The sequence below is a fragment of the Chlorocebus sabaeus genome, chromosome 11 (assembly GCF_047675955.1).
Source record: "Chlorocebus sabaeus isolate Y175 chromosome 11, mChlSab1.0.hap1, whole genome shotgun sequence".
Lineage (NCBI taxonomy): Eukaryota > Metazoa > Chordata > Mammalia > Primates > Cercopithecidae > Chlorocebus > Chlorocebus sabaeus.
The window spans coordinates 23,982,859-24,007,599 of record NC_132914.1 but is presented as its reverse complement, the minus strand read 5'-3'; the positions used below and the strand labels follow the sequence as shown (position 1 = coordinate 24,007,599).

General features: G+C 39.7%; 1 long non-coding RNA gene across 1 annotated transcript in view; it reads left to right on the top strand.

Moving 5' to 3' along the window:
• The window catches only part of LOC140712842 (uncharacterized), a 231,258-nt gene extending 211,689 nt beyond the window's left edge, over positions 1–19,569 (top strand). The window contains exons 4-5 of the long non-coding RNA XR_012094649.1: positions 13,898–14,012; positions 18,948–19,569. This is a non-coding gene — a long non-coding RNA (uncharacterized lncRNA). The remainder of the gene's footprint in view (positions 1–13,897; positions 14,013–18,947) is intronic.
• The last annotated feature ends 5,172 nt before the right edge of the window (positions 19,570–24,741 follow it).

Here is a 24,741-nt window from a genome sequence, read left to right as displayed (position 1 = left end):
AACAGTTGATGCATTTTAAAGACTTTTCAAAATTAGGAAACAAAAAATAGCCAGAGGGAGCCAAATCAGGACTGTAAGGTGTATGCCTAATAATTTCGCATAGAAACTCATAAAATTGCCCTTGTTTGATGGGAAGCATGAGTAGGTGCCCTGTCATGGTGCAGGACTCTGGCGAAGGTTCCCAGGGGCTTTACTGCTAAAACTTTGGTTAACTTTCTCAAAACATTCTCATAATAAGCAGATGTTACCATTCTTTGGTCCTGCAGAAAATCAACAGGTGACATGCCTTGAGCATCTCCAAAAAACTCTTGCCATTGACTTTGCTCTTGAATGGTTGGCCTTTGCTTTGACTGGACCATTTGCACCTCTTGGTAGCCATTGCTTTGATTCTGCTTTGTCTCCAGGATTGTACTGGTAAAGCCATGTTTCATCTCCTGTTACAATTCTTTGAAGAAATGCTTCAGGACCTTGATCCCACTTGTTTGCAGTTTCTGTTGAAAGCCTTGCTCTTGTCTGCAGCTCATCTGGGTGCAACCGTTTTGACATACATCCAGTGGAAAGTTGGCTCAACTTTACTTTTTCGGTTAGAATAGTGAATGCTGAACCAATTGAGATGTCTATGGTGTTGGCTATTATTTCTGCTATTAATCACCAGTCCTCTTCAATTAGGGCCCAAACAAGATTAATATTTTGCTTCCAAATTGACACACATGGTCTTCTGGTGTGGGCTTCATCTTCAACATTAGCTGGTCCCTTCTTAAAATGAGTTATCCATTTGTAAACTGCTGTTTTCTTTGAAGTATTGTTCCCATATGCTTTTTCTAAAGCATCGATGATTTCACCATTCTTCCACCCGAGTATCATCATAAATGTGATGTTTGTTCTTGCTTCAATTTTAAGAGAAATCATGTTGCTTTGATAGGCGGACTTTTCAAACCATGTCTTATCCTTTTTAGTGCCTGAAACTAGCTACTGTTTAGACATGTTATAACAAATTAGTATGAGTTTATTTTTGTGCCAAAACATTTTGAAATTCACACAGTTTTTTTCATAATACACCTTTTCCATGGATTTCTGAAGACCCCCAATACGCTTGTCTTGAAACATCATCTTTAAACCCAGATAATGCTAATAATGATAAATGATGTTTGCCAAGAACTGAACCAAGCACTTTTTAAAACATTACTTATTATTTTCAAACCATCCTACCACATAGGTCAGTATTATCACCAGTTTATAGATGAAGATGCCAAGGCATGGAAGGTTAAGAAATTTACTCAACATCAACAAGGAATAAAGTCTAAATATGAACAGAGGTAGTCCAGCTTTTAGCTATTTCATCTATGCTACATCTGAAGAGATCCCAATAGGCTCCATGGTGCAACAAAAATGCCGGAAAACTCTGCGCTATACTGTAAATTGTGAGGTGGAGTCTAATTTTCCTCCTCTACATCTAGGTGGACCTTGGTAACTTTCTTTACCAATAGAATGTGGTGGAAATGCATTCAGGGACTTCTGAGGCCAGGTGATAGAAAGCCATGTAGGTTGCACCTGGGTCATGTGGAGCTCTCACTGTCTGGATTCTGTCTCCCAGAGCCTACTGCCATAGTCTGAGAAGCCCAAATCCCATGGAGTGGCCATCGGAAGGTACTCCTGTAACATCCCCAGCTCATCTACCAGACGATGGCTAGTGTCAACTGCAAGACGTTTCAGTGAGCTTTGTGAGACATCTATTAATAACTTAGCTGAGCCTTCAGATGCTTGCTCTCCTGGCTGTAACCACATGACATGTTCTCAAGCAAGAGACACCAAACTGAGCAGACAACTCAAGCAACCATGAGAAATAAAAATATTTGTTTGGTGCCACAAAGTATTAGGTGGTTTATTACATAGCAAAAGGTAAATGAAAGAGTCTTGTGTTTACGAAGGAATTGTATGTTAAAAGACTATTTAAAAATTGACTGTTTGAAACTCAGAATACATTTCCCCATTGTAACAATGTTACAAATAGTTGTAAGGTTCCTAGAGTAGTTCACAAAGGTCTATTTAGCTCACAGCGTAGCTTACATTGGCAATGAAAATAGTAACAAACGATACTGTTATACAAGACTAGGAATTAAACTAAACATTAAAAATATGAGAGAAATTAGAAGTAGTTTGAAAACATTTTACATTAATTGTATTTGAAGGGAAAAGAATTTAATTACAAGAGATAATTTCCTTTTGACAGGTATCTTTCAAGATGTCTACAAATTAATGGCATAGCCCTTCATTAGGCTGAATCCAACTACAAAATTTATGGTTTTTCTCAAACTCATATGAACCATAATTAGGGGTATAAAAGGGCTGTGTATTAAAAATAAGAAGAGAGATAAAAGAAAATGTTTTATTGTTGCTTAATAACAATGAGAGACAAAAGGGAAGAATTGGAAGAAAGAGAATGCAGTGAGCATTTATAGTTTTTGTCACATACCTTTTACCAGGGAAGAACTACCCTGACTTTCCTTTGAGAATTATCTTTTCCTCCACTCTGAACTCCTATTATGTGGTTTTAGAGAGCATCATATTTACTCTCTGGGAGCCCCGAAGGGACCTCATAAATCAGCCTGTTCCCCACCCACGACCAATAAAGGTGGCTGAGCCAAAGTTGGGCCATTTTAGGCCAGTGAAAGCAGGCTGAGCATGAAAACCAAGCAGTGAGATTGTGAATTCTGCAGCTGTTGCAGGCATCATATAATGGAGAAGGAGAGCCGAAGAAAGAAAACAGCACAATGCAGAGAACAGAACCTCATCAAGCTGAGATACAGAGCGAATCATGTCTGGCTGACAGTGAGATTCTGCATCAAGCAATACCTAAAAGGGTTTCCTACCACTGAACTCCCCATTATGTTAGCTCAGAAATTCTAGTTTGCTTTAAACCAGTTTAGGTTGAGTTGTTTGACACTAGCAGCTGAACATGTTCTGACTCATTGTATTCCTTATGGTAAATAATGCTGGCTACTTTAAGAGACAACTTTCCCAAATTCATGGCTTTACGGTAAATATTTGTCTTCTCATTCATATCTCAGTCTAATGGCAATTGTTGGGAGGGCTCAGCTCCAGGTGGTCCTTAAAAGACTGGGCTTTTTTTTTTGTTTTTTGTTTTTTTAATGTCTTGACCTCTTCCAGGTTCTCGTAGTTTTCTCCATGTAGGTAGTAGATGGATAAAGAAGATAAAGAAGATATGATTGTGGAAAATTTTTATGGGCCAGGCCTGGGAGTGTTGCATTTCACTTTCTCTCATACTCATAGGTTAGAATTCAGTTCCATCAAACTGCAGGAAAGTCTAGAAAATACAATCCAGTTACGTACCAGGAAGTGAAAAAAGACAGATATTCATAGGCACTAACAGTACCTGCCACAGTCTAAACTCCTCATCACGAAGTATCTTTTAGCTTCCTTCTGCTCATACACTAACCACACTCATCCCTCTGCAAAAGGACGCAGCCATGTCATTCTGTCTGCGGCCTCCTGGTGATGTTACCTTACCTCTGTCAAGCCTGTATACAACTGGCTGCTTTGATTTGATTACCTGTGAATTAAAAAGACACAAAATCTAGTTTCTCCTTTTCCACACAAACCTTATTTGTAAGATGGAAAGGGGGGCAAGAAAGCAACAATAAAAACTCCTATTCAGGGAGTGAAAAAATGGAAAGCATTTAAAAATTCTACTGGGCACACATTCAAGAAATTTATTTGATTAGACCCTGATTCTGCTCTTTCAGAAGAACTCCCTTGTCAATTTTTTCCCTTGGCCTCTGATTCACCTTCCCTGAAGTTGCTCCTTGTCTATCATCCACCATGGTTTCGTCTAAAGAGGGGATTGAGAAGCATCCTATTCGTGAGGATGTACCAGTCAGTACCTCGCGGAAAAACAGATGGTATGCTCAAATTAGGATAATTTAAGGGGGATTTACCTATAACAGGACTATGTACAGAGGGGTGGGAAGGGGAAGGGAAGCAACAAGGATAACCCACGCTTAGTATCTGTTGAGCTTTTGACATCCCTAGGTCCTACAGTATGACAGAACAGAGTGATTAGCAGAATCCAGAAAAAAAGAGTCTCTTGTAGAGAAGCTCATTCTGCAAGTTTTGGCCCTTAGGAATGATGGACATCCAGCCTAAGACAACCATGCCGGTAGGGAACCAGGGGAACAAGCAGCCTAACTTCTCCTCTTGCTTTCTTCCAGTCTCTTGGTAGAAGAGATTACTCCTTGATGGCTGCCCTTCTGTTTTCTTCTTCCTCTTGCTTCTCGCACCCTATCTTGCTCTATGAGGGCATACGGGAAACAGAAAAGAGGAATCTTACATGATTCCTCTTTTGGAGGAATCATGCATGATGGTGTGCATGGCAATTCTACTTTTAATTCTGAAAAATATTATAGATTAATCTTAGAATAAAGAGATTGTCTAAATATAAAATGTAAAGAAACATGAATTAAAAAGGAAAAACAGATGTAGCATTCCAGAATTGACTATGTGATGAAAATATGGTGCGAAGTTAGGTGTTCATATAGAGAAGCTGAGAGTTTACAGACAGGGCCATCTTTGAGATACATTGATTTGATCGCCCCCTAATTGTTTTAATCATGATTCTCTTTTGTTAGTTTCACATAGTTCATGTCACATCTAACCTCTCACAAAAAAGACACAGATTATGATTCATCTACTTCCAATTAGCATATTTATTTCTGCTAGCTGAAACACTTCTGACACCCTGTGAAAAGGAAATTCTTGAAAAATTTTTGCACATAGCAAGTCTGTCCACTTGGAAACACATTTGCGTACTTTATATTTTTATATGTTTTTCAGTTTAAAGTGCTTTACAAATATAATTTCAATTAATCTTCTCAACACTATAACATAGTTAGTGTGATTTCTATTTGCACTAAAATGAAAGTGAGGCTTGGAGTGGTTAAGTTACCAACCCAAGGATTCGGGAAGGGGGTTATGGATCCAGGCCTCCCCTGCACTTGTACTTCCTGATATCAAACTTTGCAGCACAAACTTGTCTCACTGTCCAGAATGCATGATGCATCGTAACATCCAGAAATGTCTCCAGAATTGGGGTATCAGCCTGCCCCAGACCACACTATTAGTATTAGATCTGCTCACATTTGCCAGTCTTAATTCTTTCTTCTGTGGAGGCTGCTAGACCTGCTTCTTGGGTCTCTCTGTCAGCAGGCAAAGAAACAAATCAATTGTCACTTCTTTAGTGCCATGCACATGGTATTCTTTCATTAAATGCCATTAAACTGAACTTAAAATTCCCATGGAAAAGTTAGCACAGGGCCACATTTTTACAAAGAGCGTCTCTCTCTTTCTCTTGCTTATGTGGATCCTGATCATAGAATTCCTCAAAAAACTTTTCCACTCCCATTGTGTATAGTCCACAATTTTTAGCTTTATATTCAGTACTCTGAAAAATCTCATTCAAACCTTTCTTTTCAACTTCAATTTTTACCACCTTTGGGAACATCTTATTTTCTACTCTAGCCAAATGTCTCCCAACTATATCATAGAAAAGAAATCAAAGTCCATGATTCCGGAATTTTGCTTATTCCCATGCCTCCTGCAGGAACATCCTCCCCTCTGAACTCAACCAGAATGCCTCAGTTTCTCCAGGGACTAAGGACAGTTATTTTCTCTCCTTGTATCAGAGTTCAGCCTAGGAAGCAGAAACCACCCCAGATACTTTCACAGAAATGGATTAAATTCAGGGAAATAGTCAGAAGAGCTGGAAGATCAGCAGGTTGCCTCTCAGTTATTGATTGTAAGGTCACACCATTTTAGCTGCAGTCTAGCAGTGAGGAAGTTACTGCTATAGGAGCTTCTTGTGGTCACCAAGCTGGTGACGATGCATTCAAATGCAAAGTAAAGATGATTTTGATCAAATTAGTGATTAAGTGCCCTAATCTTTTGCAGATTTAATTGTGAACCGGTGGATTTGAGAGAACATTTAATTTCGATTTGATTCATTATTATTTAAAAATAGTTTAGTAACAAAAGTAATGCATTCTAAGTGGAGAAAATACTCAAACAATACAGAAATTTATCCTTTCAGGACCTCCCCCATTGAAGTCCACATCCCTGAGGTGACCATGGTACATAACTGGCTTCCAGCTTTCAAATCTTATTATGGAAATATACTATAAATACACACACCCCTGCCCCCAACACACACACACACACACAGTATTTCTGCCCCCAAACAGGATTATATTATAAACATGACATTAACAATTGTATTTGCCACTTCACTACATAGGACCTCTATCTCTTTCAGTGTATATTTTAAGGGCAGTGTAGTATTCCATTCTGCATGGTGCTTTACATTCAGTTTTTCATTTTTGTATTATAATTCACAGTTTGCAAAGCATCTTCATATTCATCATGTCATAGCTGAAAGCTTTGCTCAAACAAATCTGGGCTCAATTCAATAAAAAAGAAGGAATCAACAATCACTTTTCACATTAGTACTCTATGTACACATGACCTAAGAACCCAGAGGGGACTTACTGGCATGGTCTGGATTTGTTGGTATTTTAAAACATTTTTGTGAGTGACTCAATCAGTGAGAGAGCAAATGGAAATAAGGTTTCAATTTGTTTCTTCTTCTTCTGTGATCCCATTGAGTTCCTGAGCACCAGTGATGAAGGGTAGATTGAATTAGACAGCCTAAGTTTGACCAGAAGACTAAATTTCCCCTGGTGACTTCATCTGAGCTGTGACACTTTCCCTGATTTCATAGGGAGCTCCTTGGGGACTGAGAGTGAGTTGAAAAGCTGGCTCAGTGTTTGCTGAGAGTAAATCTACTTTATGAGGCAGCTATATGGGGGAGGGGAATGTTATTTTAACACCTCTCCTACTCAGTGCTCTAGTGGAATGCTCAAGGTCCCAGCCTCTTTCTGTGCTATTTAAGCAGCAAATGATTTTTTACACCAGGAAGACTCAACTCCTTTAGAAAAGAATATTCTTTCTTTGTATTCCTATACCCTTTACTAGAGATTCTTAAGATCCTTCCAGATGCAAGTGCAGAGTTGTCTATTCAGTACCATTTGACCATCTCTCAAATAGCCTGGTGTTTAGTTTCAAGCCATTCATCATGGCTTGAAATACAACATAAGAGGAGGCAAAAGTCCTAAAAGGTCTTTGTCATACTTGAAAAACACACATAGCATACCTGAAGGGGCCCTCTCTATCTTCTGTCTTCTCTTGCTTTCTTTCATTGGCCCAATAGCAAGCAGTAATGATACACAACTCTGGCCCTCCCAAATCTCATGTCCTTCTCACATTGTCAGAGGCATTTAAACTAGAGCAACTCCATCTTGAATAGGGTCTGGGTAAAATGATGCTGACACCTACTGGGCTGCATTCTCAGGAGGTGAGGTATTCTTGGTGCCTAAGGGATGAGATAGGAGATTAGCACAAGACACAGGTCACAAAGACCCCACTGATAAAACAGGATGCAATAAAGCAGCCAGCCAAAACCCTCCAAATCCAACATGGTGATGAAAGTGACCTCTGGCCATCCTCACTGCTCATTATTGGTTAATTATAATGCATTAGCATGCTAAAAGACACTCACACCAGTGCCATGACAGTTTACAAATGCGATGTCCAGAAGTTATCCTATGTGGTCTAAAAAGGGGAAGAACCCTCAGTTCTGGGGATTACTTACCCCTTTCCCAGAAAACTCATAAATAATCCACCCCTTATTTAACATATGATCAAGAAATAACCATAAAAATAACCAACCAGCAGCCCATGGGGCTGCTTTGTCTATGGAGTAGCCATTCTTTTATTCCTTTACTTTCCTAACAAATTTGCTTTTACTTTACTCTGTGGACTCATCTTGAATTATTTCTCACATGAGATCCAAGAACCCCTCTGGGGGTCTGGATTGGGACCCCTTTCTGGTAACAGCATCGAAAAATACAGTCAGACCTTCCCAATGACCATCCAAAGTCTTGATCCATTCCAGTGTTAATTCTAAAGTCTAAAGTCCGAGTCCAAAATCTTATCTGAGACTCCTCTCCTTCTACCTCTGAATCTGCAAAATGAAAAACAAGTTAGTTATTTCTGAAATAAAATGGGGGTATAGCCTTTGGGTAAACATTCTTATTCCTAGAGGGAGAAATCAGAAAAAAAGACGGGGGCTACAGGACCCATGCCAGTTCAAAACCCAGCAGAACATCCATCTTAAAGCTCCAAAATAATCTCCTTTGACTCAATGTCCCATACCCAGGGCACACTGCTGTAAGGGGTGGGCTCCCAAGGCCCTGGGCAGCTCTGCCCTTGTGGCTTTGCAGGGATCAGCCCCAGGGCTGCTCCTGCGTGTTAGAGTTGAATGCCTGCAACTTTTCCAGGCACAGGTGCAAGCTACAGGTGAATCTGCCATTATGGGGTCTGGAGGATGGTGGCACTATTTCACAGTTCCACTAGGCAGTGCTCCGTTGGGAAATCTGTGTGGGGGCTCCAATTGCACATTTCCCCTTGGCACTGCCTTAGTAGAAGTTCTCTGTGAGGACTCTACCCTTGTAGCAGACTACTGCCTGGGCACCCATGCTTTCTCGTATAGCCTCTGAAATCTAAGCAGAAGCTACCAAGCATTCTTCACTCTTGAACTCTGCACACTCACAGGCTTAACACCACATGGAAATCACCAAGGCTATGGCTTGAGCCCTCTGGAGCAGTGGCCTGAGCTGTACCTTGTCTCCTTTGAGCTGAGGCTGGAGCTGAAGTGGCCAGAATGTGGGGAGTAGTGTGTGAGGCTGGACAGGGCACCAGGGCCCTGGGCATGGCCCACAAAACCATTTTTCCCTCCTAGGTCTCTGGGTTTGTGATGGGAGGGGCTGCAGTGAAGGTCTCTGAAATGCCTTTGAAGTCTTTTTCCAAGTGTCTTGTGTATTAGCACTTGGCTTCCTTTCAGTTATGCAAATATCTCTACCAAGTGGTTACTCCACAGCCAGCTTGAATTCCTCTCCCAAAAAAGCTTTATCTTTCCCTGCCGCATGACCAGGGTGCAAATTGTCCAAACTTTTATACTCTGCTTTCCTTTTAAATATAAATTCCAACATTAAGTCATGTCTTTGCTCCTGCATCTGAGGCTAGGTTGTTAGAAGCAGCCAGGCCACATCTTGAATGCTTTACTGCTTAGAAATTGATTCTGCCAGATACCTTAAATCATCACTATGAAGTTCAAACTTCTACAGATCCCTAGGGCAGGAACACAATGCAGCCAACTTATTTTGCTAAGGCACAACAAGGGTGACCTTTGCTCTAGCTCCCAATAAATTCCTCATTTCCATTTGAGGCCCCATCAGTCTGGCCTTCACTGTCCTTATTTCTATCAGCATTTTGGTCACAACCACTTAACAAGTCTCTAAGAAGTTCCAAATTTTCCCTTGTGTTCCTGTCTGCTTCTGAGCACTCCAAACTCTTCCATCCTCTGAGTAATTCCAAAGAATTACTCAGTTCCAAAGGCACTTTCACATTTTCAGGTATCTTTATAGCAATGCCCCACTTCTCATTACCATTTTTCTTTATTATGCTGTTCCTGCATTGCACAGAATACCTGAGAATGGGTAATTTGTAACAAAAGAGATTTAATTAACTCACAGTTCTGTGGGCATTACAAGATGCATGGTGTTAGCATCTGCTCAGCTTCTGGGGAGGCCTCAGGAAGCTTACAATCATGATACAAGGTGAACGGGGAACAGGCATGTCACATTAGGAGAACAGGAGCCAGAAAAGGGGAGAGCAAGGTGCCATATGCTTATTAACAGTCAGATCTCGTGAGTGAGTCACTCACTATTGTGAGGATTAGCATCAAGAGGATGGTGCTAAACAGTTCATGAGAAATCACTCCCATAATTCAATCGCCTCCCACCTGGTTCCACCTCCAATACTGAAGATTACAATTCAACGTGAAATTTGGGTGGGAACAAATATATAAACTTTATCAGCAATGGGGAAAGGGTTTCCTATTCAATAAAACGTTCTGGGATAGCTGGTTAGCTAGATGCAGAAGATTGAAACTGGACCCCCTACTTTATATCATATATAAAAATCAACTCAAGATAGATTAAATACTTAAATGTAGCCAGGTGTGCTGGCTAATCCCAGCACTTCAGGAGGCCAAGGCAGGTGGATTGCCTGAGGTCAGGGGTTCGAGATCAGCCTGGCTGACATGGAGAAACCCCGTCTCTACTAATAATACAAAAGAAAAAATTAACCAGGCATGATGGCAAGTGCCTATAATCCCAGCTACTCGGGAGGCTGAGCCAGGAGAATCGCCTGAACCCAGGGGGCAAAGGTTGCAGTGAGCCAAAGTCATGCCACTTCACTCCAGCCTGGACGAAAAGAGTGAAACTCCATCAAAAAAAAAAAAAAAAAATGTAAAACTTAAAATTATAAAACTCTGGAAGATAACCTAGGAAATACCATTCTGGGCATAGGCCATGGCAAAGATTTTATGATGAAAATACCAAATGCAATTGCAACAAAAACAAACATTGATAAATGAGACCTAATTAAACTAAAGAGCTCCTGCACAGCAAAAGTAACTATGAACAGAGGAAACAGATAACCTACAGAATGGGAGAAAAATATTTGTGAGCTATATATCCCACAAATACCTAATATCTAGAATCTGTAAGGAAATTAAACAAATTAACAAGCAAGAACAAAACAACCCTATTAAAAAGTGGGCAAGGACATGAACAGACACTTTTCAAAATAAAACATACATGCTGCCAACAAGCAAATGAAAAAATGCTCAACATCACTAATCATTAGAGTAATGCAAATCAAAACCAAAATGAGATACTATCTCATACCAGTTAAGAGTGGCTATTGTTAAAAAGCCAGAAAATAACAGATGCTGGTGTGGTTGTGGAGAAAAGTTAATGCTTGCACACTGCTTGTGGGAATAAAAGTTAGTTCAGTTGTTGCGGAAGGACGTTTGGTGATTTCTCAAAAGAACTTAAAACAGAACTACCATTCCACTCAGCAATCTCATCATTGGGTATATACCCAAAGGAATATAAATCATTCTGCCATAAAGACATATGCATGCATAGGTTCATTGCAGCACTATTCACAATAGCAACGAAATGCAACTAACCTAAACTCCCCTCAGTGGGAGACTGGATAAAGAGGATGTGGTACATATACAGCATGGAATATTATGCAGTCATAAAAAAAGAACAAGATCATGTCCTTTGCAGGGACGTGGATGCAGCTGGAGGCCATTATCCTAAGGGAACTAACATGGTAACAGAAAACCAAATACTGCATATTCTCACTTATAAGTAGGAGCTAAACATTTAATATACATGGACAAAAAGAAAGGAACAATAGACACTGGGGCCTGCTTGAGGGTGGAGGGTGGAAGGAGCATTAAGATTAAAAAAGACTACCTAATGGGTACCATGCTTATTATCTGGGTGACAAAGTAATCCGTACACCAAACCCCTGCGACACACATATAACAAACCTGCATATGTACCCCTGAACCTAAAATAAAAGTTTTAAAAAAGGAAGGAAGCAGGAAATTTAGTGTGTGGTCAAAAATGCTCAGAGAACATTCCAGGCCTTTCACATGGGAAGAAGGGCCAGACAAAGGAAGTGAATGAACATCAAAAGAAGGGTGGAAGGAGAGAAGTATGTGAACTGTGGTGGCAGCTTTGATGATGACTTCACAATTCCCAAAGACTATCTGTGTGTGGGTGTGTCATATCCATGTTGGAAAGGGCAGAATTGTGTGTGAAATGCTCTTTCTAGTAACATTGTAACATCTCAGGATGACAGGACTTGAATTGTTTCACTTTGACTAAATGTGCAGAAGAGAAAGCTGCCTGGAGACTATTGTATTACACACAGCAGTGAGGATGGCTTATGCGGAAAGGTAGGAAGTGTGATAGATGAGAAAAGCACTGGTGGCATTTTGCCAGCTTGCGATAAGTATCTGGCACATCTGCAGCATCACCAAGAGGTCTCTGATTTAGCAAAAGCATCATAAAGATATTTGGTGTCATAAAAGTAACACTTTATTTAACCTTCCTGTACAAACTTTAGGAGCATTAATCTGTCACAGTAGGCTCCATCTTGTACATGTAAATGGATGAGACTCTGTAATCAAATCCTAAATGTGTATTTGTAGCAATACGGCTTTTCAGAAGAATGTATGATGGGAAGCAACAGACGGAGCAGGGGACAATTAAAGAGATAGCACCATGCTCCACGAGACCTTTTACTCCCTGAATGGACTTTCCCAGGACTGCACTGATTTCTGAATTTTCATCTTTATTTACCAGCCAGCATAACTTTATTGGGACCCCCACAAGGCCTCTCCTACTCTACCACCTGCAATGGAGACTCATTTAGGCAGAGAGAAACCTTGCAAGTATGTGATTGAAGGAGCATTCTGATTTCCTTTCAATACCAGTTCCAATTACGGATTGCAGATCTGTGTTCAAAATAGTTTGAGTCTGAGAATGGTCCTAAAGAGAAAATGCTTTGTGATTCTTAGACTTGAAAAGGGCAGGCCGCAGTCTCAGGTCTTGGGATTTCTGTTCAGGGCTGTTCCCACCCATATTGTCCCAGAGAGGCATTTACAGATGTTGCCAGGCCCATTTGGATATCTGCCAGTCTGTTTGGAGCTTATGATTTATTGAGACTTAAATTTCAGGAACTAGAAACAAATTCCTCTTGACCAAAACCAAAAATCTTAGATTGTTTTTGTATAAAATATTCATTGTCAGGGGCTAGGGCAGAGGAGAAAGGAAAAGCTTTAGATTTGACTTCAGATCAGAAGAACAAGAATGCATTAAACGATACTGATGTGAATAATATCAGCACATTTTCTTTTTAAAAATCTCTGTAAGATTTGCATATGTATTTATTGTGCAAAGCATATGCATCTTGCCTGGAATATATTTCATTGTGTAGCATATGGTTCCTTTCAGCAAAGGATCTTAAATGACTTTAACAGAAAGAACTCCTCCTTTCATTCACTCCCAGAGAGAAAGGTGCTATTTAAGAGGCAATAACTCTTTCCTAAGGGCTCCACTTAGGCCCTTAGTAACCAACTTGTAACTTGCACGCCCATCAGTTTTTCTCCCTTCACTCTCTCTTGGCAGAGCAGGCTAGACTTAACTGCCCCAGGCAACCCTGGCCTTGCAAATTCATAACAGAAAGCAGAAGCATCTCTTACTCACAGTCTAGAGGTGGGGCTCCTGAAGGGAAATCTAAAGGAATTAGAACCTGGGATACCATTATCCAATAGAACGATAATGTGAACCACAAATGGAAGCTGCATATGTAATTTGGAATTTTCTAGTAGCTACATTTTGAGAAAAGTAGAAAGAAACAAGGAAAATTAATTTTAATAATACATTTTATGCAATCCACAATATTAATATAATTTTAACATGTAATCTATAAGAAATATTAATGAGATATTTTACATGCTTTTTTGGTCTTGTAAATCCAGCATGTATTTTACTCCTGTAGCACATCCTGCTATGGACTAGCTACATTTCATGTTCTCAGTAGCCACACGTGACTAGTGGCTACTGTATTGCATAGCAGAGTTCTGCGGAGGATACTAAAAGTGAGCCGGAGAATTCTATCCAGATGAATATTATTTTACAGGGCAAAGGGCAAATATCAGGGACTGAGATGATGATGGTAGCTGACAGTTACTATTTATGTTACTTTTTTTTTTTTTTTTTTTTTTTTTACAATTTACTACTTCTATTACACTTACCTTGTGAGTTGTTTGAGTATTTTACATGCATTTATTCAATTCTCAAAAAACACTAAAAGTAGGCAATGTTATTTCCTTTTATAGATGCAGAAGCTGAGGCACAGATATAGATACTGACAGAGTGTGGAAGAACCTTGGAGACGAGAGGAAGGGGCAGCAGGTGGTGGCGACAGGTGAACAGGGGACTATCTACACTCATGTGAGCAGTGAATCGTTCTGTGTTTTCATGTATGCATGGTGTTGAGTTGGTTGGAAAGCTGGGTCCATTGCATCAGCTCTGCTCCACTACATGATCCCTGAGCCATTGTAAAATTAATGCATTTCTCTAGGCAGCTAACTTTCAGTCAAAAAGCTAAGTTGGAAGAGAAACTGAAGATAAAAAGTTTTGAGAACAAGTCTCTACAAACAAAAACTATATTTGGAGATAACATCCTCCATCCTTAGTCTGGAGTATAAACATTCTGTGACAATCTGTGTCAAGGCTACCGGTGGGCACCTTTCCTCCACAAACCTTTGAATGTGCATTATGGCCCCCGGGGTAGTGCTCTTAACAACACTACATTGGTACTGCTCAGTAATGTAATAGCAATATCCGTGCTTATCTTTAGGCTGCTCTGGTCTAGGAAAATAAAGATCACCCAAAATGAGTAAGGCAAAGACCTCAAGTGGCCCCATACAGAGGGTAGACAGAATGTATGCCACATAATTTTGACACAATGTGACAGAAGTATATCTAAGACCCATAGCAGTAGAGAACAGGAAGACTGGGAGAAAGGTGAGGTGGGAGAGGAGCTGTGCTGGGGAACAAACAAGGCAGAGGTTAACAAGGAGCAGTAATTCCGAGGAAATTGTGAAGTTCTCCCTGAGGCAAAGTGGGAGAGGCAGCCCAGAGATGTTGTCCTCCTTACTCATCTTATAAATTGTGCTGACAGCACACTAGCACTTTTTAACTGAGCAACACAAACACACGTCCAGTCAAAAACTGAGTCATTTGGCATTCACAATATGTTTATGTGCCAAAACATGCCTGACCGGCATTACTCTTTTGCACACCAAAATATGTGTATTCACTCTAAGAAGAAATAAGGAGTGGTAAAGGTTTTTTTTTGTTTATTTTTTTTCCTTCTTCTCCTTCTTCTTTCAATGGCAGCACTCTGGCTCCACACCCAACGTTCTGTGCAATTTATACATGGGAAAGATTGGAAAGGTCATGTGACATCAGTCTGACCAACACGTTGCAAGGGGAATCTGCTGGCAAATTGCACTGTTGATCCTGCAAAACTAATTGAGATGGGAACACTCTCCTGTAAGAAGATATGCTTTGGTTTTTACAATGCCATTAGGGGTATGACATGAATATCCCAAAGTACATTAGGAACGTGAATTTGAAATTCAATAGAGAAGAAGGGGGAGAAACAGGTAGAGGAAAGGGAAAGACAGCATGCCGTTTCTTGAGATGTGACTCTTCGCACCTATTTTGCCTTCCCAAGAAGCACTGAGTATTGATAACAATTGTGAAGACTGTGAGGTCTTTCAGTATTTTGGAGAATATTTCACAAAGCAAATTTCAGTCATGTAAAATGGGTAAACATGATGTGAAATGTATTAACACATTTGGTGAATTCTGCAAATATATTTTTACACAATTAGCTTAATTATTTAGATACATATTAAACCTTGCTTGCCTCGAGCAATTTAACATGGAATATAATTTCACATATTATCACAAGAAAAACACATTTATAGAAAATCTGCATCTCTCCTTTCATGATCACACTTCCACTTATCATTATTTGAGATATAAATAGATAGTTTACATTGCAGGGATGATGAACACTGTGTATTTCCAGAGAAACTGTCTCCTAACCCAGTGAACACGTGGTCCCCTGAATTTTGGTCTGTTCATTTGTTGCATTGAAATAGACCTTGGTACCGTTCCATCGGTGATATGATGACAATATCCAAAAGAGGGTACCATATCTCATTCAGAAATTAAAAGATTTGTTTTAATTTATTTTGGAGGGATGTTAAAGTGAAGAGCAGACAGAACTAATTCAAAAAAGAATTGCAAAGGAGGTGGGGATAATTGTAGTTCTGCATATGTGCGTGCTTTTAAGGCAATAGTCGTTACTTCTACTTTGAAAATCCTGCTGCATAGCCATTATTTATTGTCATTGCATTCATATTTTCAATGAACTGTGTGTAGTAGAACTTCCTGAAGGTGCAAATTATTTTTGGAAGTCCCTTGTTTCAGTCATCTTCCCAACGGAAAAAAAAAAAAAAGGGAGTATTAATGATAGAAATACTGGATGTGTGTATGGTGATTAAAAGATTTTTTAAAGAGCTTCCACATACATTATTTTATTATGAAACAGCTTGATGATCTAGGCAGTGTTTAGTATTGGCAATTTGCATTTGGAAAAACTCCATTTTACAAAGGGAGAAAATAAATCATAGAAATAACTTGCCATAGTCACTTCAACTGTGACCACACAGACAGAAGTATTTTTATCTAATACGTTTTTGGCATTTTACTATATGACAAGCAATAGCATTTTGAAGCAAAGGGGAATACACACACACATGTGCGCGCGCGCACACACACACACACCTTCCAAAAATTATCTTTAAAATTTCCAGTTATGTAGATTTGATCTCCAAAGCAATCGCTTTTTTTCCACATTATGTAATTTAAGAGCTTCTGGGGGTGGTAAAACGAGGAAGTTCTCTGAGGAGATGGATGGTCGAAGGGAACAGCAGCATGGTGGCCTCCCAAGCTGAGGCCACTGCGAATCTAAATAGCAGCCTGGTAGCCTGAAAAAGTTTTCTTTGAGGGTAGAAGCCAATCACACAGACAGAAAGACCCTTGACTCCATTTGTGTTACTTTTCATTTAGAACCAAACTAAAGGGGACAAGAACGATGTCTCTGCAGTGACTCTGGGTACGCAGCTAGCAATGACTCAAGGAGTCAAAGCAGGACTCTGTTAGATAATAGAGAATCTGAAAGAGGCCTGGGGTCGTCAGGATGAAGAATTTACCTCACAGACTTGTTCTCGGCCCAGGTTGGTGTTCATGTCAGTTTAAATCCTTTTTCACTCAATAGCTGAGCCTTGAGAAGGGGCTTTAGCTGCCAATCTGACTGAGAGTTGACATCTCAATTAGGAAAGTCTCCGTTCAGTGATGATCCAGGAGTGGAGGAAAGAAGTCAACGACCTTCACACACCCAGAAAGGGCGAGCCCAGTGCTCCAGGGAGGATGAGTCATTGCAGCCCACCCTTGACATTCTCGTTTCTAATGCACTCATTTCCTACAAACCTGAGAACCCATGACTTGAGGTCTTTGTAAAACTGTTAAAGCCCAATTTTCAGTCTTGCTCATCTGGAGGAAAAAGTTCCTTAGCCAGTAAATGAGGCTCGCTGACTACCCAGCATCCACCTTCCACTATGGGTTACTCTCTCCTCCTCACCCGGGGATAGTATCTCAGAGGAAGAATTAGGGGGGAAAAAAAAAAATGTCTCTTTGTGAAAAATGATGAGTGTGGGGCGGGGGCAGTGGGGGTGGGGGGCAGGGGGCAGGGTGAGGTAGAGCCTGTAATGCTCTAGATATTCTATTTGCTGTCTTGCAGTTAGGTGGGGTTATGTGACTGATCCAGTGGAATGTGTGTGGAAATATATCACTTCTGGCTGCAGCATGAAAAGCTTCAGGTGGGATTCTCAGTTCCCTTCCCCTGCAATGGCAGCTGAGGAAGGCCTGTGTTTCAGAGGTGCAGCTACAGGATGGCTGAACCTCCTTGAGGCTGGTTCCCTGAATGACCACGTGGAGCTGACCCTCTCACTAACTCACACTGCATATGTCCCATAAGGCGGAATAAGTCTATGCAGTGTTAAATCACTATGATTTTAACACTGTTACCTCAGCTTACCCTTGACCTTCTTAACTAACACAACAGGAGAGCTAAAACTTCAGTAAGATTCTTAAAGCAGTTAAATATTGTAATGAAGACCCATTTTTATTAGAAGCCTATAAAAATACATCTATAGTAGCAGATTTGAGGTTTGGCCTTTTCTGTTGCTGCTCCTGATGTAAAGTATTCAGCAATGAAGAGACAAGCTGAAATGATATGTTCATTAGCAGTGCCTTCTGGAAGACTCACAACATCTGATTGGTTGCCAAGTTTGGTATTTTAATCACTAAACATATCAGAAATCTGTCCCTTCTCTCCAATTCTACTAGCATTGGGTAAAACTCACCTTGCCTTGTCGAGGTTGTGGCACTCACTCTAGTTACCCTCTAATCCACAGGCCTCGTTTCAGCCCAAGTTCTTTTCACTCATCTTTCAGAACCCGTTCAAAAGTTCCCATTGCACTCCAAATAAAGTGCAAAATACTGAATATGGTCCCAAAGGCCCTATGTAATCAGATGATAGGAATGAGAGGCAGGAAGACTGTCTCACTTAACCTACCCCAATGTCCCAAATGGACTCGTAGGGCAAATTTTTCTGTGGTTTAGCTGGCTATTGGAGGACTTAACTCTAGGTTCAAAACAGAATGTTTGGCAAAGAGCTATTTGGTATCTACTAATACCTATTTCCAAAACCGAGGATGGGGGAAGTGGAAGGAGATAAAGATATGGTTGTAATGAAATGGATCGGCATTCATTTAGGTCTCATGCCTCCAAAAACTGTAGCCATTTTGTCAAAGTAATTTTCCAACAACTCACTTGGATCTTGTGACTTCCGTGTTTTAAGACTGTCTGCTAGTCTTCTGTATCATTTGAGGCTTTGTGTGATGTAGCGCTACCAGGCATTCCTCTTGTTCCCCTAAATGCACCATGGTCGTTCACAACTTCATGCCTTTATATGTGCATTTGGGGTGTGGGGAACTAGAAGACCACTTCTCCCTATTTATTTTCTACTATTTTCATCACTTCCAACGCGCAACTCTAATGTTACCTTCTTGTGAACATGTCCCTAACTCCCAGAGTTAATTGAGCTCTCAGAGTAATCAGTTACTAGTTCAGCACCAGAATTGACCATGTTGTGTTATCACTGATAGCATTATCTTTATGTCATATCATTATCATCATATGTTACATCATATCATATTATGTCCTTTTATGTTTCTCTCTTCCTAGACTGTAAGCTACATGAAGATAGAAACTCCGTATTGTCTAGCTCAGTATCTTTCTTCCTCAAACCCACGGACCAGTTCTAACATCGAATACGGATCATAAACTCTCAGAAAACCCACGGACCAGTTCTAACATCGAATACGGATCATAAACTCTCAGAAGAAAATGCTCTTTCACCCACCTTTCTTTTGGAGATTGTTAGAAGAGAAAGTATAACCTATTGAGATAGATATATATACATACATATATCCATATATATATATATGTTTTATCCCTTTTTTTGACTGTTATCCTGAATGATTACAACACAAAAGCATATTAATAAACGTCACTTACAAATGACTTATTCCTAGAAAAAAGTAATCTGATTACTTCACTCAAGGTGCTGTTTCTGGGGTTCTCCAAGATCCTTGAATGCCAGGAAGAGTCCAAGAACAAAGTGCTGCTGGGTACCAATCTGAGCAATAAAAATGGTGCATCTGCCATCTAGTGGTCATCATGTGTAAATGCACCTGGACTTGAGCAAAGAAGTCTCAAGGGGCATCCCATAGCGAACAGAAAGTAAAACCAACACCTGTAAAACGAATGCCAATAAAAGTAATAAATACCTGTCAACATGGATGGACCTCCTACTATGTTCTAGACCTGTGTTAAGGGTTTGATATGGATTATTTCATATTAAGACAATAGTGTGACGTAAACCCTATCTTTATACCCATTTTAGAGATGAAAAGTTTGAGGCACTGGAAAGTTAAGGCTTCCGATCCAGCTAGCCTGACATCAGAACCCACATCCTTAAAAACTGAATTATAATACGTGGTGGTCAACTGAGCTGAACTCTTCAAGAACATCAATTTCTGTGTTAAAAGATGTAGTAATTATTAAAATGTGTTTACAATTTTAGAGTTGGAAAAATACGTTCACAATGTCTTTCATCTTTTCAACAGCTCCATTATCATTATCTTTATGTTACAGATGGATAAACGCTCTTAAGATAAATGAAGTAATTGTTTAAAGTCTTAAAGCCAGTAATTGATAGAAGTGGATTCAAACTTGAACTTTAGTCTAAACTCCATATTGTATCTGCTGCATTGCTTTTCAAGTATAGTGATTGAAAAATGTTACAAAATGTTTTCATAAGCTTTTTTTTTTTTTTAATACATTTTTATTATTCAAGTGTTCGGTGCTCCAGTCTCCTGAAGGTTGAGTAAATCTGGGGCTTTACTCAAGAGCCAGATTTTGAGTAGAGCCAGGGACTAGCAAAGCACAAACAGCACTGAATCACAAACTCTCTTATCTCCCCTCTGCTGTGCTAAGCCCCTATCTGCCAGAACATTCCATCTCACCACAAATCAAATAACCAGCACCAGATTCCAGACACAAGGAGCAGCCTCTCATTCTTTAAGCTTGGCTCACATATCCAGTTTAAAATATGATGTTTTAGTTTTATTGAGAACCACCAAATCACTGATTACCATTTCTTCCCAATGTTCCAATCCTCTTAGAAAATCTGCTTAGACAATGGTATGGTCAGTCAGTGAAGAAGCTGAGTAGCTTCTGTGCCTACTGGTGCTCACATCAGGACACTATGTAACTGTAAAACACAAATCTCAGCTTCTAGTTATAGGATCTGTTCTTTCCCTTCATTGAAATGCTTTCTCTGTTCATTTTGGCCACACTTCAAGCTTTTCCATCCATTGTCTTTTCAATACATCTTATTCCTTCTTTAAAATATTTATTAAGATCCAATTATGGAGTCCCTAACCTCAGGAAGGGTGCAATCTAGTAGAATGATATATAAAAATGAAATTAATAGACAATGCCAGGTGCAGTGACACTCAACTGTAACCCCAACTACTCAAGAGACTGAGGCAGGAAGATCGCTTGAACCCAAGTGTTCAAGACCAGCCTCAGCAACATAATGACACCCTCATCTCTAAAAATTAATTATTGAATAGACAAGATAATTAAAGATTGTGCTAAGTCACAAGAAGGAAAAAAACAGCTGATATGATGAAGAGTTAACAGTGCAGGGGAGAACCTGCATTTCTGGGCATTTGAGCTGAAGTCTGCATGTGTAAAGAGGAAGGGAAGTGGGGTGAAGCACAACAAGTGGGATTGGCTGCTCAAGCCCGGCTCAGATTTACTTCTAGGGACTGTTGTCACTGCATGCATGCCGTTGATCTCCTTCCTACCTTTTCCTCTTCCCATCTGTCCTCCTGACCGCTTGGCACTTGTAGTCCATCAGGACACATCCTTACAAAGATTTACACATCCCTGACCCTTGGGTTTTGGGCATCATGCTTCCATCTAAGCTCCTTAAACCCCTATTTTCTAAGTTCTTCCTGTTTACACCTCTCTTGATAGCCTCAGCGTGGTGGGGTAGGTTAAGAGGAAAGCAGCAGGCAGATTTTTGTGGTGAGAGAAAGGAAACAGAAAGGGGCGAAAATATCTGAAAAAAAATGATTCTGGATAGACAATGGATATGAATATAGATGGCTCAGGGCAGGTATGAGTTCTATGATCACAATCATGGGAAGTAAAATGCTCCAAAGAATAAGAATTTTGAATGATAAAAACTTGCTGTTCTCTTAGCACATGGGTGACTTTAAATTACTTGCATTTTGTGACATCAGATGAGAATTAAACTCTTAAATATTTTGCGGCCCACAGAAATCATCCTTCATCACAGCAGTGACAAGTGTGTGGGTTGTTCTTTGGTGAAGTGCATAGAGCCTCAATTATCATCCCTTGATAGAGAAGGGATTATGTGGAGAAGGATGCAAAGTGTCTCTGTAAAAGAATCGTCTTTAGTCAATAATTTGGCGCTCTGTGTGTTTTCCAGTTTCTTTCTAATCCTGCTCAAGAGACAAACATTTTTAAAAGACCAAAATATACTCATTTTTCTTTATTCTTCTTAGGCTGGCAGAGTCAGAAAATCCTTCACAGAAGAGACAAGCTAGATGATATTCAACCTCACGCACCGTCAACACAGTTGTCAGCCATGTAGCATGTTCATTACAGTGACGGTAGAAGAAGCAAAGTGAACACAGCTGGATCTTCAGATCCCAGGTCGAGTCTGCAGGGCTGGCTGTTAGAAACATCATCTTTTCATTTATACACTGAGAAAATTTGATCTGGAAGTCATTGAGGGAGAATATGGAAGCCCCATGATGTCACTCTTATTGAGTGACTTTTCTATTTCTGAGTTTCGGTCAACACAACTAGCAATACAAGCAAAATGATTATTAAAATAATATTTATAGACATACAATTACATAAGTCAGAAATTTTATAGCAGATATATTTCTTTCAGATAATTTATACTGCTGAAACATTTTTCAAAATAATTAATTCCACACTTAAAAAATGTTATATATTCTTTCCTCTTCATTACCACCAAAAAAACCTCAATGTTTTTCTTTTATGGAAAACCACTGTAGCTAAGCAAAACTCACCATGAAATAAATGAAATTATTACTTATAATAACAGCAGTAAAAACAATTACTCTAATTGTTTGTCTTTTATGGATCTTCGGTTAAGGATTGAATTTTATTGTGTTTGTTTTTAAATGCCGTATTTAGAATTATTTTGAGATCTTAAACAAGTGGACCTTTGTTTCTGTTCCAGAAGTTACTGAAAACCAAGCCAAAGTATTCCATATGCTTCCTTTTTACTTAACTACTTAATTAAACCATTCTACTGAACAAAAGACGATAGTTTCATTCATTCTTTACTAGCTAGTGAATTAACTGATTCTCTTCATAGAGGACATGAAGTTGAGGTTTTGAGGCAAGTTTTCTGGAAAAATAATAAATATAATATCTGCATATATGTATCTTTCCATCTTTCTCACATCTTTCTCTACCTTCCATAATATAAAGTTATAGAGAGCTGGCACTGACCTGGTAACGTCACAAAATATACTTTTTATATTCTGGAAAACTAGATCAAAGTAAGAGTGTCTTTGGATTGCTTCTTGGATTTTGTAACTGTTTCAAGACTCCATTTGATGATGTCACCTTTTCGTCTCATCTAATTCCCAGTTTTATACAATGGAAACATTCTTCGATCAATAGATTCTAAAACACCTTTGCTCACTTCTCATACAAAAGGCCAACTCACTGAATCTTTCACCTTGAGCTGCTATATCCAATTCAGCCATTTCATTTTATTAAGACAAAATTTCTTGAACATATTTCAAATCTCCTGACCCACTCTATTATTTTTTTCTTCATTGAGCTCCTGTATTTGTGCAAGTCATTATGAACCTTAATTAGGACATTAAAATCCTCCACAATGATTCTCTTTTTGTCACTGGAATAGAAGAGCTATCTCTTGCCACTTCCCCCACACTGTCCTTTAAAATACTTGAAGGCACAAAATCGCATGCTCAGCTTATGCAATGTTCTTTATCTTTGCTGAATCATTATATAAGGGGCCAAATCTTCATATACTGTAAACTGTAAAACAGCTACAATATTTGGTAGGTCCACTTGCGTCAGTTGTCTATTTTAGAAGTTTGAAATGAAGATGCTTTAAAATACTCAGCTATGCATTGCCAAAAAATTAAGAAAACAGACTCAGAGAAGAAATGTACTGCATCTGACAAGATAAGATATGTGTTCCTTTTGATTTCCATCAGGTCTAGCCAGCCAGTCTGTCTGTCCATGTGTTTTTTACTGCCTGGGGCCAGCCAGTTACTTACCCTAGGAGTGATTGGCACACACTCTCTCTTTCTTTCTTTCTCTCTCTGTCTCTTACTCTCTATCCCTCAGCAAGTCAACAAACCTCATGCTCAGAGTTTTTGGAATCTGCGTCCCGAGTCATCACCGAATGGTCCAGATGATGCTGCTATCCAGAGATTCAGGGGAATTCAAGTTTCATGGGTGAACTCTGACCTATGGGTCAGGAGCTGGGGAGCTGGGTAGAGATTCTCTGTCATTTATCCAGTTTGTGAACTGCTCTGAGGCTCTGACATACAGTCTGTCCAAAGAAGTATCATGTGTGCTGCTGAGCAGACGTTCCCGCTAAGTAACCTTCTGGGTCTCTGAGTTTCATCAAGAAGCGGAGGCTGAGCATAATGCACCACATCACACTGCTTCCCATTCTTGCTGCATCCTCGCCTCTTTCTCATCCTTGCTTCCCTGGATTTGTGGCTCCCAATAAGGCATCGGCACTTAACCCTTGACTCAGGCTCTGCTTTTTAGGGAGCCTAGGCAAAAGCAAATCCAACACCAGCAAGAGGCTTCTTTATCTTTGTCAAGTTGAGAGTCTGTAAAAATTACTGAGAAATCTCCAATGGCACACTTACTCTGTATTTATGAGTTTCAGAGTTTGACTGAATACTCACATTGATAGGTGCAGGTCCTAACGTCAATTATCTAGGGCCTGATTGTATTTAATATTCACATTTGGAATGTTATGAGATCTTTGCTTTTGTTTACAGTTTTAACCATATCTTGTATGAATATGATTATGAGAAGAAACAGAGAAGCCCAAAAGAAGGGACATATTCTAAAATGTAACCAAATATACTCTTCAGAAATATTAGGCCAAGGAAAATAAAGAAAGACTAAGGGGCCATTTCTAATTTAAGGATGCTGAAAAGAGATGATATCTAAATGCAATGCATGCTCCTTGATCCTGGCCCACCCATAGAATGCAGGGTAACTTCCTTGTCTCAGATTCTTTAATCAGAAGTGCAGAGTCACTTTTGCCATGTAAGGTTACATATTCAAAGGTTCTGGGGATTAGGATGTAGAATTATTCAGTTTACCACACTGTTAGCAGTAG